General features: G+C 43.0%; 1 protein-coding gene across 5 annotated transcripts in view; it reads left to right on the forward strand.

Annotated features, from left to right (window-relative positions):
* The window catches only part of CERS3 (ceramide synthase 3), a 408,572-nt gene that overhangs the window by 357,017 nt on the left and 34,222 nt on the right, over nucleotides 1-17,333 (forward strand). The gene's annotated exons all lie outside the window — the stretch shown is intronic.

Raw genomic sequence — 17,333 nt, forward strand, 5'->3', positions numbered from 1 at the left:
TTCCTCATCTCAAACAATTTATTGAAACAAAAGCCAATAACAGTGGTGGGTATACTCTAACAAACATGTCAATGTCTCAATAACGTGTCCTGTGGCCTTGAGCATCAATTACAGCTTTACCTTGATGTCTCATGCTGTTCACAAGTGAAGTTATTGTCTGCTGAGGCATGGCATCCAACTCTTGAAGGGCGGCTCTCAGGTCATTGAGGTTTTGGGGTACATAGTTACAAGCCTCTACATGGCGACTCAGCTGATCCCTTAGGTTTTCTATGGGATTCAGGATTGGAGAACGTGCAGGTCATTCAATTTCAGTTTCCCCAGTCTCCAGCAGCCGTTACCTAATGATGCCACCTCAATGAGCGCATTGTCGTTCACGAAGATGAAATTAGGCTTGTGTTGTCCATGCAGATGCACAATGACTGGATCTTCTTAAAGTAGTAGGGGCTTTTCACAAGTGTAGGACAGTTCTGTATTGACTAGACACACCTGCCCACATTGTAACACCAAGAAAGGCTTGTCTGGTGACAACAGTGGCTGATACATAGATCTCTCATTTATGTCACCAACATTGTTCGCACCCATCATTTCTGCTCAGCGTCAATCGACTTTCATCTGTGAACTGCACTGAGGCCCACTGGTCCCTCATCCACGGTAGATGCTCTCTGGCCCATGCAAGACGATGGTGGTGTGGTCAGATACCCTTGCAGGTTGTCTAGCATGCAGACTGCTCTCATGTAAACTGTTTGAATGGTCTGACGTGATACTTGGGTGCTTCTCGCCTCCCTTACATGTGCCTGGAGCTGTGTGGCATTCGTCATACGGTTCTGAAGGGCATTGTTCACAATGAAGCGGTCATCAGTGAGGGATGTGGCCAAAGGACGTCCACTTCTCTGCCTCTCTGTGACTGTTCCAGTCTTTGTATCTCCGTTACAACCTGCTGATGCCTATGTCTCTCTAAGCTCAGTGGCCTCTTCCGTCTGAAAACATCCTGCTTGAAGCCTTACAATGGCGAAGTACTGGTAATCGCTTGTTATGTGTCGTCTTGGTGTCAAAATGTGAACAGCATGATGAAGAGAACTGTTTTATACCAATTCTAACTGTACCCCGAAATTTATTGGACGAGTCATGGATCAAAAACCTGTTGTGAAATTTGCCATTAAGCTCCTTGTTAGAGAATAGCAAGTTGTGCAAAAAGTACTAAAACATTGAATAGTTGGACACGGCATTCAAGGTTACATTAAGTTCACCTGAAAAGTTTAAAGTGTATTTTAGGATCACCCTGAAATTTCCCTACAAAGCAAAATATCCCTAACTTTTTGTGAGTAGTGTATATGTATGTGTTATAAAGCCGCATCTCGCCACCCTGCCTGATATCACTATTACGTCGGATAGATCACACAATATGGTCTCCCCACTTGCACCAGTATGACGTTCCACACCCCTTGGAGTACGTAAGGTTAGCTTTACACAGACTCCCCCTATCTACACGGGCCCAGGGAGGCACGAGGAGTGAGTGATGGTGGCCCACGCAGCCGCTGACGTGGCGCCAAACTCACAACCCTGAAAGGCTATGAGGCCCCTTTCACTCGCACCAGTGAAACAGAGAGCTGTCAGACCAGTAAGACTGCCACCAGTTTCTGGTTAGATATAATCCCGGTGTGTTAACAAGATATCGGGCCAGAAACCAGGCCCAGTAGCATGTGAAGTTAAAACCGAGAACACAGGACAGGTGTGGATTTGTGGATCGAGATGGAAGAGCAGCCCAAGATTAAATGATCTTTTTGATCGCCTTATGGGCACTCTTGACATAGACTTTTCCACCCTGGAGTTCTAGAATGGATTGAGACCCAAGAATGTGTTCTGCCTGTTCCAGAGATCTCAAAAATGTAACCGCTGTCTGGCTAGGACGTACGATAGCTTCATATTTTCCTTAAATCTCCTTATGAAATCCTAACTAACCGACAAAGCAGATACAGAGCGTGGGCTTCACAGGAGGTCATCCTGTATGAGTCTGAATATAAGCTACGGTGATGGAGGTGTTAGCTTTCACTTAGAAGACAGTGAGGCTGGAGTACTTGCTGAGCTAGGTGTCCTGTTACACATGTGAAAGAGGATTGTAATCCTCCTTTAAATTCCTCCATATTCTCCACAGTATGTATGTGTGTGTTTATATATGAAATTGTGATATTTGCTGGACCAGGGTTGTGCTAATAAATTGACTCCTCTCTAAAATACATATTATATATATAATAAAATTGTGAACTGTGGAAAACTTCAGTTTTTGTTAGGCTTTCCACTTTAACGAAAGGTGACTGTAATGTTCTTGCACTGAGATGAGTGGCGGGATAGGTCTTGTTGAGTGGACATTGGAAGTGAAAGCTAAAATGAATGAGATGCAGTGAAAATAAAAATAGACGTCTATATTTGTGTGTATTAAAATATAAAAATAGTCATTTGTTAATGAGGTTGGGATGGGTTTGCCAGGAATCAAAATATGAAAATGGAAAAATTGGGTCTGTGAACTGAGACTGCGAGAAAAGCTGTGACGAAAGCTCCAGATATTTATATCGTGTGTTACAATATATAAAAGGAGGTCAGTTCATTTAACTAAATGAGTCCTTCTCAATCGTGAAAATGAAGAAGTACCTGAAACCGACTAACCCTGGTGACAAGAGATTATGCTGTATCTGAAATATTTCAGCATCCATTCTCTTAAGGTTAATTTTACCTGCTGGCTGTTGCATAATCTAGTTCACAGCTGTGCGAGTTTTGGACCTAAATTCATGCTGTCACGTGTTTTGTTTCCAAAATACTCCCATTGTATTGTTTAATATAGATTCATAGAATCATTTATTGTCTTTAAGAAACAACTTGTGGCCAAAATTCTTGGAGTAAAACAAATCTACCCTTCGCCTGCTTGGAGATCTCCATAAGGTGAAATCGTACCCTTTGGTTGTATCCATAGCGGCACTCGGGTCTGTTAGGGTTGTTCGGGGTACCAGTAGAGGTTGCATGGCCAATCCTATTTCTCTGTAGATACCTCATTTTTCTGTGATACATTTTCAGTTTCCTGTTATCCTATGATAACTGACTTTTTTTTTTTTCCCTCTAGCAATTTTTTTTTTTCATCAATTTTTGGTGGTTGCTGTTGCCCTCAAAACGCTGTCTACGGGCTGCCGCTTTGTACTGTACGGTAGACAGGAGCGAGGGATGAGAGCACACACTGACAATGTGCACAGCTGGGCTCCTGCAGGACAGTCGCTGCAAAGGTGCAGTGTCGCTAATTGAGTTTCCGGAAGCCGTCACTTGAGCGCTGTTAATCAGGATATGACAAAATGCTCAGTATGCAAATTGAGGGAGCATAACGCTCCACTGATCACCTGGCCAAGTCAAAGGTGCACCGAAACCACCTCATTTCTGGCAACTAAACCCCTAAAATCTATGCTTCAGGTATCGTTTTCATAGGGGAAAAGTCCCTTACGCACCCATATAAGTGATTTAATTAGCATTTTGGGGGTGACAGACTTTCTTTTTAATAAGGTTTTGTTGAATAGTTTGATGTTGATGTGAATTATAAAGCTATATCCTATAATAATCTTATTTTTATATAGCGCCAACATATTCCGCAGCGCTTTACAGTTTGCACACATTATCATCGCTGTCCCCGATGGGGCTCACAATCTAAATTCCCTATCAGTATATCTTTGTAGTGTGGGAGGAAACCAGAGAACCCGGAGGAGACCCACGCAAACACGGGGAGAACATACAAACTCCTTGCAGATGTTGGTCCTTGGTCAGATTAGAAACCAGGACTCCAGCGCTGCAAATCCTATGTATAGAAGCATGGAACGATGTGTACTACTTTAGCTCCCACTCCATGAACCATAATTTTGTCGTGACGTTGAGTTTCAGGCACTCTTTCCTCCATGGAAGCTCCTAAGCGCAGGCCTCATACACCCACAGACACAAGCATACAAGAAGGACTGTGTTATACTTCTGTAAAAGCCAGTCTCATGGCTACTATGCTGAGAAACAAACCTTACTAAAGTGGCCGGCTCACCAACAGAAGCACTGCATTTAGTGTGCAAGCTGCGATTTATTATTAAAGGGAATCGTACAGCAAGTTTTTGCTATGTAGTCTGAGAGCAGCATAATGTAAGGACTGAGACCCGGATTCTAGCGAAGTGTCATTTATTAGGCTGTGTGTTGCTGTTTCAATAAAATCAGTGATTTATCAGCAGGAGATGATCACTAGGCTGTGTGCACACGCTGCGGAATCCGCTGCGGATTAATCCGCACGGATTTTGCAAAAACCGCAGATAATCCGCAGGTCTAAAGACCTGCGGATTATCTGCGGTTTTGCCTGCGGTTTGGTCCTGCGGATTCACTATCTCCACAATGGTGGAGATAGGAACCCGCAGCGGTTTCCGCAGAAAGAATTGACATGCAATTCTTTCTGCGGATTCAAAACCGCAGCAAATCCGCGCGTTTTTTTCCGCAGCGTCGGCACAGCGGTTTTTTTTTCCCATTCAAATGAATGGTACTGTACACCGCAGCTAAAACTGCTGCGTGTCCGCAGCGGCCAAAACCGCAGCGGAATCCGCAGCGTGTGCACACAGCCTACTACAGGACTAGGTGTCTCATGCCTCCTAGTCAACTGCTCTGTGTAATCCCCACCATTGATTAGCAGCTTTCTGTCAATATACATTGTAAACAGAAAGCTGTCAATCGGTGGTGTGGGGGCAATAAATGGAGCTCAGCATTCATTAAAGAGTCTCTGCCCTTACATCATACTGCTCTCAGATTACAAAACAAAAGCCTGACGACAGATTCCCTTTAAATAGATCTTGTAGAAGTGAGGTGGCCGGTGTATTTACTTTGAAAATCCTTGACAGAATGGCTGTGTAATCCTTATATGAATGTTTAACTCATTCTCCACCCACCTGATCTGATTGACCGCTGAGGTCTGATACTGCTTGGTGCATGATGCTTCTGTCAGTACACTTGGACCCATGAGATTTTTTTCAACAACTGGACGAGTTTTTAATTTCAAGATTATAAAAGCCTTTTCACATGGATTTTCAAAGCAAGTGCACCAACATCATCAGGTGTAAGAGATCTATTGAATGTGTACAGTTTGTGTTGTGAAATCTGGTGACAAATTTGCTTTAAAGGTAGGTTCACAGCATAGAAAAGTTTCATCCAGAAAAGTGGCATAGTTTTTTTTTTTTTTTTTCACATGTCATCCATAAACAGTCTTTTTCTTACAGCTATTAATCATTTACAAGACCATTTACAGTTTCCTATGTTACAGAATTTCAGACACAATACTATAGCTTTTCATGGCATCTGATTATGTATTTATTTTTTTTAATACTCCCATAGACTTGAAAGGATGAGACTCCCCCTATTTGCAGAAGTTCGCGGTCAGTGTAAATAATCGCTCATCTGCACTGTCACATTGAATAACATTGGTCTGAGTGCTGTCGCGTTTTTCTTCCATGGACAGCACTGTCATGTGAACGAGCCCTAATGTGGATTCTATCCCCATGCATACACACAGAAGAGGATCACGATTAGGCCGGGGTCACACTAGCGATTAAAACGGTCGAATGCAATGCGATAAAAAATCGCATTGCATTCGAACCCATGTTATTCTATGGGGCAGCTCACATCATGCGATTTTTTTTTTTTTTTTTTTTTTTTTTTTTTTTTTTTTTTTTCCCGCATCCGATCCTCGGACCGAGACAATCGCAGCATGCTGCGATTGTCACCAATTTTCGGATCGGATTCCCCAATGCAAGTCTATGGATGCGATAAAAAAACGCATGGAAAACGCACCAAACGTGTGACTTGCGATTAAATCGCACAACTTCTCCAGGTCTACAGGATAGGGCATCAGGCATTGGCATTGGATGTCAATTTGATGCTTAGATGCGATTAAAATTGGTTCCTTGCTGGAAAATGGGATGACAGACGGATATCTGGCCAAGAATTCTTTGTGCAATTTCGTACCGTTAAAATGGGACCGATTTTTTAATGGTTGTGTGTGACTCCAGCCTTACTCTGAAATTTGCCTGTGCAAATCATTCATGTTGCATATTGTACAGACATGCAAAACATTTTTGGTTTCCTGGAATATTAAATGTCGTCATCGGGATTGCTGCAGGACGTTTACAGCATTCATCGCCATATACAAATTGAGCAACTGGGCCCGAGCTGGATGTTAATAGTGGATATACCCAAAAAGTCAGCTGTCAGGTTATCTGTATGTTTCATACATTTCTTTTAGATTGATGTCAGGGCGTTGCAAGTTGCAACCCTTACTTCATCGTAATGCATGGTGCTAGATCCTCCGTTGATAATGGTCCAACAATAAGTCCGGGTTTCCTAGCAGGACATTTCTGAGGGTATGTGCATACTTTGCAGTTTTGCCGCTGCGGATCCACTGCAGATTTCCTAGTGATTTACAGTACAATGTAAATCTATGGGAAATAAAAACTGCTGTGCACATGCTGCGGAAAAATCCATGCTGAAACGCAGCGGTTTATTTTCCGCAGCATGTCAATTCTTTGTGCAGATTCCGCAGCGTTTTTACACCTATTCCATTATAGGAATCCGCAGGTGTAAAAACCCAGGCGAAATCCCCACAAATTCCACAATAAATCCACAGGAAAAACACACGGATTTTGACCTGCGGATTCTGCCAAAAATAGATTCTGCGCGGAAAATTCCGCACACGAATCCGCAACGTTTAGGTTTACCCTAAATGTTTTCTTAGGACAGATAACCCCCTAGTTGTCTTCCTGGACCCCCCTCTATCTATGCTTGGATTGTCTGAGAAGGAGTTCTTATTATTGCCTCGGGCATAGGGGAAAATCCACTGTCAGACACACCACGTGCCAGCTGATTGTGCTCCTCCAGGTGATGCATGTCACGAATATTCCCTGCTTAAAAAATACTTCTTATGTTAAATACTGGTGATGAGCGAGTGTGCTCGTTGCTCTGGTCTCCCCGAGCATGCTCAGGTGTCCTCCGAGTGTTTTGGATATGCTCAGAGATTTAGCTTTTGTTGCCTCAGCTGCATGATTTGCAGCTGCTCGACAGGCTGAATACATGTGGGAATTCCCTAACAAACAGGCATTACACACATGTATTCAGGCTGTCTAGCAGCCACAAATCTTGCAGCTGCGTCGACAGAAACTAAATCTCCGAGCGCGCCAAAATACCCGGAGGTCACGCGAGCATGCTCGGGAAAACCCGAGCAACGAGTATACTCGCTCATCACTATTAAATACCTGAATATAGATTTTTTTTTCAGATTTGCACACAGTCTGATGTTAAAAAAAAAAAATGTCTGCCTCTATACAAAATCAGGGGTACAGTGAAGGTCCATACACTTCTGTGGGTTCCCAATTACAGCTCTATATAACTTTGAATCCTTAAAGGGGTTTTCCACTTTTAGAAAAGTGTTCCCCAAACTCACTAAAATAACAAGCAAAGTAGGCAGTCGCTCTCCCCTCAGTTCAGGGTTGGCCTCCTGTTGCTCCTCTCGGGTCTCTGTGTTTTGATTGTGGTTGTGACGTTACGTTGACAGTTCCTATCACCCCTGTAGCCAATCACTGAGGTTAAAACCTAAGACAAACAAAATGAACATAAACCCTACTGTAAGTAAATAAAAAGTAATAGGAATATAAATAACATAGGGTACTTAGTAAACACCATTTTGATGGGAAAAAAAAACTACAAAATTTAAAAGCCATCCCACCAGCGTCAAGGTGTACCCAAATCGGGATGGTCCTAACCTCTAGTAGTAAAACCTTACCATGTGTCAACGTGAAGTCAATGTGAATAAGGGCCAAGCAGGACCTGGTTCCTCATATGAATACCCAGCAAGTGAGAAGCTATACTGTATAAACGTAATGTAAAGTAAGGGAGGCCGCACCTTTACCTGCATTAAATGCAGAAACCTGAAGCTTAACTGAAAAAAATGAACTGCAGTATAAGGCTATGTGCACACGCTGCGGATTGGTCTGTGAATTTGTATCTGCGGAACCGCAGGTAAAATGACCTGCGGTTTTACCTGCGGATTGGCCTGCGATTATTCCCCTGCGGTTTATCACCTCTACAATGGAGGAGATGGTAAACCGCAGCAGAATCCGCAGAAAAGAAGTGACATGTCATTTCTTTCTGCGGATTCAAAACCGCAGCTTTTCCGCAGTTAAAAATCCGCAGCATGTGCACACCAGATTGTAAATCCCATAGACTTACATGCTACTGTACACTGACTGCAGAACTGCTGCAGATCCACAGCAGCCAAAACCGCAACGGATCCGCAGCAAAAACCGCAGCGTGTGCACATAGCCTAAGTTCGTATGCATACAAGATGCAAGTGGGTAAAATTAATAATTGACACCCTGCCGATTTTGCAAGCTTTCCTACCTACAAAGAATGGAGAGGGCTGTAATATTTATCGTATGTACAATTCAACAGTGAGAGACAGAATCTGAAAATAAAAACCAGAAAATCACATTGTATGATTTTTACACAATTAATTTGCATTTTATTGCATGAAATAAGTATTTGATACAATAGAAAAACAGAACTTATCATTTGGTACAGAAACCTTTGTTTGGAATTAGAGGTCAGACGTTTCCTGTAGTTCTTGACCAAGTTTGCACACACTGCAGCAGGGATTTTTGCCCACTCCTCCATACAGATCTACTCCAGATCTTACAGGTTTCGGGGCTGTCGCTGGGCAGCATTGAGTTTCAGCTCCCAACAAAGATTTTCTATTGGATTCAGGTCTAGAGACCTAGAAATGCTTCTAAGGCCAGGATCACACATGCGAGGAATACAGCGGAGTCTTGCATGTTAATACCCGGCACTGACGCCAGCACTCAGGAGCGGAGCATACGGCCGCATAGCAATACATGGAGCCGCACGCTCCGCTCCTCAGTTCCGGCAGCAGTTGCCGGGTATTAACATGCGAGACTCGGCCGTATTCCTTGTATGTGTGATCTCAGCCTTACGGAACCATTTCTTAGTTGCTCTGGTTGTGTGTTTCGGGTCAGTGTCATGCTGGAAGTCCCACCCATGACCCATCTTCAATGCTCTTACCGAGGGAAGGAGGTTGTTGGCCAAAATCTCGCGATACAAGGTGGAGAGGTTGGAGTGTAATTGAGTGTGTAGACAGGTGTCTTTTATACAGGTAATGCCTGGATCACACTTCCATTTTTTAAATCCGTCCAAATCCGTCGTTTTCCGTTGAAAAACGGATCCGCCATAGACTTGCATTAGCGGCTACCGCGGATCCGTCAAAAAAACGGATCCGTTAGCGGCAAAAAAACGGAAACGGATCCGTTTGGCGGACACAAAATACGGATGTGTGAAACAGGCATAACAAGTTCATACAGGTTCAATTAACGCAGGTAATGAGTGCAGAGTACGAGGGCTTCTAAATGAAAAACTAACATGTCTGTGAGAGACAGAATTCTTGTTGGTTGATAGGTGATCAAACACATATTTCATGCAATAAAATGTAATTTAATTATTTAAAAATCATACAGAACATATCAATGTGATTTTCAGATCAAAACTAGTAATTCAAGTCAGTGGGTCTGGGAAAAAAATCGGACTGCACTCTGACCAATGTGTTACATCTCATCTGCAATTTTTTTTTTTTTCTCAGCTGAAATCGGACTGAAAAAAAAAAATCGCAGCGTGCTGCGATTTGCTGCATATCTCGGACGAGACTGGCCAATGCAAGTCAATGGATGCGAGAAAAATACGCCGTCGCACAATGCGACTGCTGTCAGATTATTACACACCAGTGTGTTAGATGTCGAGTTTCCCCTACTGCACAGGGGGAATCTCAAGCCATGTCCTCTGCGGTCTCCCATTCCTCTCTGGCCGCAGAGATGCCTGATCAGCAGAGGCATCGGTCCAGGTGTCTTGCCCAGGCAAATGCTAGGCGTCTGATTGCGCCTTCAGGCTCTGCTGTAACACCATGCTTGAATCAGCAGCAAGCAGACGCTCCAGGGACTAAGTCCTGTATTTTGCCTACTGAGCATGCCCATGGGACGACCTCTCATTGGAGGTCGGAGGTCACATGCGCAGGTCCCGTTCGTGCTCTGATTGGTCCACTACTGGGAAGGTCCCGGAAGGATGCCGCTTTAAGAGTCGCATGGCCGCTCGGCCATGCGCTAGTATAGACTCTTGTTGGTATATGTGTGAGTGATGATGGATGCATGTAACTGGTGACTGACTTATTAAGATTCCCCTCCCTTTGATACGCATGTGTTAGGGAACTGTAGTAGAGTCGGCGCCTATCAGTGGCTTTGCCTTTGCACCACAGTGCTTCCACTCACAGCACTTCACTTAGCGCCATATTGTGCCATCCAGCACAAGGCACCTTTGTACAGCCTCAAGCAGCTGCAACCACCAGTAGCGTCGCCGTGCGCAAGTTGTGCGCTTTCCTTGCCCTAATCAGGGAGGTTAGTGGCGTCCGCCAGAGCGGTGCAGCGCGCACCTGGTGTGCTTATACTTCTGTTGTTCTTTCTGGCACTGCAGTTGCAGTGTCGAGCACTAGTGTGTCTAGAGGGACTCTAACCCAGCGTCTCGGGGGGAGAGTCCTGTGACTATACACTAGTGCTCATATTGCCGAGCTCTGTGAGCATTAACAGGCTCTGGCGTTTATGTTGCAGTGGCTCTGTAAAGTAACAGAGGTCGCTCCCGTACACACCGGGTCAGCGGTTAACACGCCGGTGTTCAGTTAGCGCTCCTCCATTACCTAGCTGCAATATTCCATCTCTGCACGGTGGACCCCAGGCTGCGAACTTCATTATTATTTTATTATTTGGTGCGTTCCGCCAGCCTAACATTGTGTCCTTTGAAAAAACGGCAATTCATATGCGGCTACAGTAAAATCACACTGAAGGGTTAGAATAGAATAGATGTATACACATAGAGTACATGTGTATATATACATGTTAGTGACACACACACACATGTATATGTATTTATATTACATAGAAGAAAAGCCGGTAATTCAGCAGCCGCGGTAGTGTAAAATCACAGCAGGAGCCAACAGGATAGAAGAGATGGATTACATACAGTAAATACAAATACAATAGGTAGATATATAGATATCAGTGACAAATACAATTAGTACAGTGTGTGCGCCGCTTACTGTACATGTATTTAAAGATTATTTTTTGGAAAAAAATGGCGCGCGCTCCCCCGCAATTTTGTAATCAGCAGAGAATAAGCCGCTGGATGAGGGCCAAGGTTTATAGCCTGTAAAGGGGGTAATACCCATGGAGCTTCCCAGGCTATTAATATCAGCTCACAGATATATAAAAACATCAGCTCTCAGCCACCCCAAAAATGTGCCTTACTCTTCCCACTTTTCCTGTAGCGGTGGCAAGTGGGGTAAGAGTTGGGGGGTTGATGTCACCTTTGTGACATCAAGCCCCGAGGTTAGTAATGGAGAGGCGTCAATAAGACGCCCCTATTACTAACCCCATAGTCAAATTGTAAATAAAATACAGACACCCTTTAATTGAAATAAAGACCCAGACTCCTTTAATATTCTTAATTAAACCATACTTACGACCTCGCCTAATTCCTGCGACGCCCTCGATCTCCTGTAATAAAAGTTAAAGAATAAACCAACAATATACCATACCTGTGCGTCGTTGTGTCCCACGCAGTAATCCATATCTGGGAAATATACAGTTTTCAACCTGGATGGTGCCAAGATGCGACCGCCCCAGCTGAAAAACACTGGTGAATGAGGAGATGCTGCGAGCGCAGCCTAAGTGACTAGCGGTGACATCACTGAGTCTGCGCTCCCTCAAAGCCTGAACTGTGGTGACCTCTGGACTGTGGGAAAATGCCAGTGATTAGGTGACTTCAGTTCATGCTCAGTGTATTCACAGCAGATCACCATGAGAATTTTATATCAATTATATGTGTGTGTGCGTTTTGACGAATATTTCCTTTTAAAATGATGTGTAAATGAAATAGAGAATTGTTGTATGTAAAAGCTCATGTTAACCCCTTCCTTACATTGGACATACTATTCCGTCCATGTGACCTGGGACTTAAGTCCCATGGACGGAATAATACGTCACACGCGATTAGCGGCGCTCACGGGGAGGAGCGCCGCTGACCGCGGCCGGGTGTCAGCTGAATATCACAGCTGACACCCGCCACTATGTGCCAGGGGTGGTCAAACATGATCGCAATGTACCGGGGGCATAGGGAAGAATCACGCAAGGAGTGGGCTCCCTGCGTACTTCCCTGAGCCTCTCGGAACAGTGCGATGTGATCATGCTGTTCCGAGGGCCCCCGGATTCAATATGGCCGTGGGGGCCTTGGGGTCCTGCAGGGAGGTGGCTTTCTCAGTGCCTGTCAGATGGTTGATCTGACACGGTGCACTGGAAAGTGTCAGATCAGCGGTCTGACACTTTACAGTGATGTCCCCACCTGGACAATATTTTAAAGTAAAAAAAAAAAAAAAAAGTGTAAAAATATATATTTTTTTAAATTCCTAAATAAATAAAAAAATAAAAAAAAATCCCTTTTAAATTATTTTATTTGTAAATAAAAAAAAACAAAACAATAAAAGTATACATATTTAGTATCGTCGTGTCCATAACAACCCACCCTATAAAACTGTCCCACTAGTTAACCCCTTTAGTGAACCCCTTAAAAAAAAAAAACCAAGGGCAAAAAACATTGCTTTATCATCATACACCAATCAAAAAGTGCAATAACACGCGATCAAAAAGACGAATATAAATAAACATGGTACCACTGAAAATGTCATCTTGTCCCGCAAAAAACGAGCCGCCACACAGCGTCATCAGCGAAAAAATAAAAAAGTTATAGCTTGCAGAATAAAGCGATGCACAAAAATTATTTTTTTATATAAAATTGTTTTTATTGTATAAAAGCGCAAAAACATAAAAACTGATATGAATGAGGTATCGCTATAATCGTACTGACCCGAGGGATAAAACCACTTTATAAATTTTACCACACGCGGAACGGTGTAAACGCCCCCCCCAAAGAAATTCATGAGATGCTGGATTTTGTTCATTCTGCATCCTAAAAATTGGAATAAAAAGCGATCAAAAAAGTCACGTGCCCGAAAATGGTACCAATAAAAATGTCAACTCGTCCCCCAAAAAATAAGACCTCATGTGGGTCAAAATATGGAAAAACTATAGCTCTCAAAATGTGGTGATGCAAAAACTATTTTTACAATAAAAAGCGTCTTTTAGCGTGTGACAGCTGCCAAACATAAAAACCCGCCACAAATAGTAAATCAAACCCCCTGTTATCACCCCCTTAGTTAGGGAAAAATAATAAAATAAAAAAAAATGTATTTATTTCCATTTTCCCATTAGGGTTAGGGCTGAGATTAGGGTTAGGGGTGTGTTGGGGTTAGGGTTGGAGTTAGAATTGGGGGGTTTCCACTGTTTGGGCACATCAGGTGCTCTCCAAATGCAACGTGGCGTCTGATCTCAATTCCAGCCAATTCTGCGTTGAAAAAGTCAAATGGTGCTCCTTCCCTTCCAAGCTCTGCCATGCGCCCAAACAGTGGTTTACCCCCACATATGGGGTATCAGCCTACTCAGGACAAATTGAAAAACAACTTTTGGGGTCCAATTTCTCCTGTTACCCTTAGGAAAATAAAAAATTGGGGGCAAAAATATCATTTTTGTGGAAAAAAATGATTTTTTTATTTTCACGCCTGGGCGTTATAAACTTCTGTGAAGCACTTGGGAGTTCAAAGTGCTCACCACATATCTAGATAAGTTCCGTGGGGGGTTTAGTTTCCAAAATGGTTTACCCCCACATATGGGGTATCAGCCTACTCAGGACAAATTGCACAACGACTTTTGTGGTACAATTTCTCCTGTTACCCTTGGGAAAATAAAAAATTGGGGGGCAAAAATATCATTTTTGTGGAAAAAATGATTTTTTTCATTTTCTGACTCTGCGTTAGAAACTTTTGTGAAGCACTTGGGGGTTCAAAGTGCTCACCACACATCTAGATAAGTTCCTTGGGGGGGTCTAGTTTCCAAAATAAGGTCACTTGTGGGGGGTTTCCACTGTTTAGGTACATCAAGGGCTCTCCAAACGCGACATGGCGCCCGATCTCAATTCCAGCCAGTTTTGCGTCAAACGGCGCTCCTTCCCTTCCGAGCTCTGCCGTGCGCCCAAACATTGTTTTACCCCCACATATGGGGTATCGGCGTACTCAGGACTAATTGCACAATAACTTTTGGGGTCCTGTTTCCCTTGGGAAAATAAAAATCGGGGGTGAAATGATCATTTTTGTGGAAAAAAAATATGATTTTTTAATTTTACGGCTGTACGTTATAAAACTGCTGTGAAGCCCATGGGGCACCACACATCTAGATAAGTTCCTTGGGGGTGGGGTCTAGTTTCCAAAATGGTGTCATTTGTGGGAGGGTTTCCACTGTTTAGGCACATCAGGGTCTCTTTAAACGTGACATGGCATCCAATCTCAATTCCAGCCAATTTTGCGTTGAAAAAGTCCCTTCCCTTTCGAGCTCAGCCATGTGCCGAAACAGCGGTTCCCCCCACATATCAGGTTTCAGCGCACTCAGGTCAATTTGCACAATAACTTTTACAGTCTAATTTAACCTGTTACCCTTGGTAAAATAAAAAAATTGGACCTGAAGTTATTTTTTTGTGAAAAACAGTTAAATGTTCATTTTTTTTAACCATTCAAAAAATTCCTGTGAAGCACCTGAAGGGTTAATAAACTTCTTGAATGTGGTTTTGAGCACCTTGAGGGGTGCAGTTTTTAGAATGGTGTCACTTTTAGGTATTTTCTATCATATAGACCCTCAAAGTGACTTCAAATGTGATGTGGTACCTACAAAAAAAAATGGTGGTGTAAAAATGAGAAATCGCTGGTCAAATTTGAACCCTTATAACTTCCTAACAAAAAAAAAATGTTGGTTTAAAAATTGTGCTGATGTAAAGTAAGCATGTGGGAAATGTTATTTATTAAGTTTTTTTGTGTGAGATAGGCTGGTTTCACACTTGCGTTTTTTGCGCTGGGTTTTTTCCCCCTATACTTAACATGGGTGCGCATTGGCATGCGTTTGTACGCATTTGTATGCGCATGCTTTTTTTGTAGTGTGCGCCCAGGCATCCTGTTGCATTTTTTGTGCGTCCGACCTGTCTAAAAAAAAAACGCATGCACACGCAATGCGCACAAAATTCACCCAAAAACACATTAAAATCTATGGGAGCGCTGACGTGCGCATGGTCATGCGCACGTCAGCGCAAAAAAAGCATGTTTTTTTTTGCAAAAAAAACAAGAAAACGCATGATGTGGTTTTTATGAGCGTTTGCACTGCGCACGCAGCGCAAAAGAACACAAGTGTGAAAGTAGCCTCTCTGCTATTTAAGGGCATAAAAATTCAAAGTTGTAAAATTGCGAAATTTTTGCCAAATTTCCGTTTTTTTCACAAATAAACCCAAGTCATATCAATGAAATTTTACCACTAACATGAAGTACAATATGTCACAACAAAACAGTGTCAGAAACACCAGGATCCATTGAAGCGTTCCAGAGTTATTACTTTATAAAGGGACAGTGGTCAGAATTGTAAAACTTGGCCCGGTCATTAACGTGCAAACCACCCTTGGGAATAAAGGGGTTAAAATCACATTGCAATCGGATAGCAATCGCAATGCACTCAGATGTAAATCGGATGCTAGCTGTGATTGTACTCGCATGGCACTCGTCCATTTTTTTCGGTCCAGATTACGGGCTGTTTTTTTCCCCATATATGGGTATGAGCCTTTTCACCAACTGTCAGGATGGAGAAAGAGGAGGTTTTTATTTATTTATTTAAATGTCTCCACTTCCGAGAAAATCTGATGACCCTTTTACCACACTCAAGCTCAGATCTTTGACCTCCTTTGCGGTCCTTTTGTTTTGTGCAGTAATTGAGGATTGTATCACTTTTTAATGCAGTGTCTGTGATAATTCCCCTCTATTTACCCTGGGAACATAAGTGTAAATGAAGAGGTTGATGGAGGGTCTATGATTCACACTCCTGCACATGTCAGTGCCTCGTCCGATGTTCCCATGTATGATACAGTCACTCCCCTGTAATGTAACCTTGTGATACGCTATACTCTGAGTCTGAACTCATCTGGTGCTGAAAACGCACCTTTTTTTGCCACGGTCAGCATCATTGTTTCTGATCTCAAACACTGAACAATAGGACCGGTCATCTGTGCACATCCCAGGGTCAGCTATTTTAGTGGTGCAAGGCTTTAGGGGCCTCATAAACCATAGATAGCGCTCTATTCCTCTCTCTTTCTTTCTCTCTCTCCATACAGAACACAGGAGCGCTCGCAGAGTTGTGTAACTAGAAGACCCCTCTGCTGGCTTATTTGACCGAAACAAAAGGATCAGATGTCCAAACTCAGGCATGATGGCTAATTCTTTCCCCCAACTTTATCTGACCGAAAAGAGTCAAGAGGCCTCCATACACATTAGACTGACAGCCGATCCCACCGATATTGGCCAGTTTGGCCCTTGTATGGAGGCCTTCAGATCTGTATGGGGATATTTATATTTTGGCCATTGCTGCTTGATCGTGTTCATGGATTTTATGAAGTATATTAAAAATTTTCAATAGTAGTATATATAAATATATAATGGAAAAATAAAAGCTAATATCTAATTATTTGCTGTTTGTAAATATTCAACATGTTTTGTCAGGTATATTCATCAATTTCGGATTGTTGGGTTTCCAGCTCCATGAATCTCTAACAATCAGTTGATACCATCACAAGTTATGGAGCTGTCATTTCCAGTGCACCATGGCATCTACACTCGGCTGATCGGTGATGGTGTGGGGAGTCCATCCCCACTGATCTAATAAGAATGACTGAAGAATAAATCATTGTAATCTTCTGAAACACCCTTTTAAAGGGAAACTGACCTCGCCTATTAACCTAACCCCGTGCTGCAGCAGACTATCACATGATAATTACGGTGGTGTTTGTAGCTAAGCTATATGTTCTGTGGTTCTGCTACAGTTATAAATTAAAAACTTGCCAAGTGTAAACCCGTTACCCTGAATCATCGGGGCGGTATGGGATCCTAGCTGAGTCATCTATTAAAAACAACACCAATTCCCGTTGATTGTTCTCTCCAGGCTGGTAATGTCAGCGCATGACAGAGGCGTTCTGAACCCAGATCCTGCAAGTTTGTGCACTGGTTTTCAAAGATGTCTGTGCTAACGTCGCCAGACTGGAGCCAT

This window comes from Dendrobates tinctorius, unplaced genomic scaffold (genome assembly GCF_039654945.1).
Source record: "Dendrobates tinctorius isolate UK_male_01 unplaced genomic scaffold, ASM3965494v1 ptg000022l, whole genome shotgun sequence".
Lineage (NCBI taxonomy): Eukaryota > Metazoa > Chordata > Amphibia > Anura > Dendrobatidae > Dendrobates > Dendrobates tinctorius.